Raw genomic sequence first — 1,786 nt, forward strand, 5'->3', positions numbered from 1 at the left:
AATAATAATTTTTAAACAAAAAATAATAGTAAGAGCATTTAATTTGTATTCCGCCTTTCCCCACAACATGGGCCCAAGGCGTACATGGGAGATTAAAAACGCATTCATACTAACACCATACAAATTCATCATGTGTGTACATTTTGACAGCAACATTCTTTCACACAATATATATATATTTTTCCATAGTCTGCCTGTTCAGATGAATATTGATGAAATGTTGTGCCGAAATTTTGCGAGGAGACATGCTCATTGTTGGCGTTATTCTATCCATATTGCATACGGTTCTTCAATGTCAGTACATTGCTGACAAAATTATGTTCCGTATATTGTTTGCGTTATTTGGGTCATTTTATGTGAAAGCGTGGTGGAATCAGGCACTCGTCAATTGTTCGGCTTGTGGCGTTATTGGTAGCATCGGAAAGCTTATATATTTGCCTCGCTGCTTTCTCAGAAAAAAATATTAAACTATCTTGAATTGAAGTCCAGAATTTTGCGATTAAAGGAGGTGGGGGTAGCCTGTTTTCAGAGGTTAAACAAGCGAGAAAATGGTCTCCAAAGTTTGGTAACTTCTATAGCTTCAGAGTCCTTGAAAAATGAAAATGTATGTATTTTGTGTCATTAATCTACGCCCCTCTGTAAAATTCACATAGAAATGTTCTTTTATAAGCACATGAAAATGTGGAGCCAAAAGAACAAAATGTGGGTAAAAATTACCAAACTGTAGGAAAAATGTCCTTTTCTTCGATTTTGTTATTTTGACGAGCGCCTGATTTCATCACGATGCCTCACATATGGTTGTGCAATGTCACTGCTTGGTTGGAGCTAGTAAATTATATGGTTCTACAGAGTCAGTAAATTGTTGACAATATTCTGGCCATATAAAATAATTTGTGAAGCAGCGTGATGGAATCAGGCTCTCGTCAAATATTGAAATCGAAGAAAACAACAGTTTGCTCCCCGCTTAACAATTTTTATCAATTCCTTTTTTTTGGCTCAACACCTTTTATGTCCATTTACAAACACATTCCTTTGAGGATTTCACCGAAAACGTTGATCAAAGGCACAAAAATATGAATTTACAGTTTCCATGGACTCTCCAGCTTTGGAATTTACCAAGCTTTGGCGGCCATCTTCTCGCTAATTTTACCTCTTAAACCAGGTGACCCCCCCACCTCCTTCATTCCAAAATATCTCCACTTCTATTGAAGATGGATAGATAATTTTTTCATTGAAAGCAAGACAAATGAACAAGCTTTAAGATGAAACCGATAACTCAATATGCCCAAAAATTGACGAGAGCCTGATTCCACCACGCTGCCTCACATGTGGATCTACAATGCCAGTATGTTTTGCCAAGAGAGCCTTGGATATTTCTATAAATGACCTTCTAATGTATGTTGCTCAATTCGTGTATGCCTTGTGTAATGCTATCTATTTCCTCTTGCGTGTCAATCTATTTGATGTTGCCCCTTTAAACATTTCACCTGAGACGCGCATGGTTTCTAACATTACATTTACCGCAAAGAGGCACAGGGGAATTTCCCTACAGTCGTTGGCTCAGAATGTTCATGTTTGACATAAATTTGAAATATTTTTACCCGTTCTTTTTTTTTTTATTATTGGGTTTTTTTCAATTAAATCTTCACTGACTTTCTCTTGTTCTGTTGCGAATCGAGTGGTAGTCTTCCTCAAAGATAACTTAAAGAATTGTTGGGAGTTCTTTCTAAAAGAGGCTGCAAACTGAAGCACATAAGTAATCGCTTTTTCTTTTTGGGAAATGGGG

This window comes from Aplysia californica, unplaced genomic scaffold, assembly GCF_000002075.1.
Source record: "Aplysia californica isolate F4 #8 unplaced genomic scaffold, AplCal3.0 scaffold01360, whole genome shotgun sequence".
NCBI lineage: Eukaryota > Metazoa > Mollusca > Gastropoda > Aplysiida > Aplysiidae > Aplysia > Aplysia californica.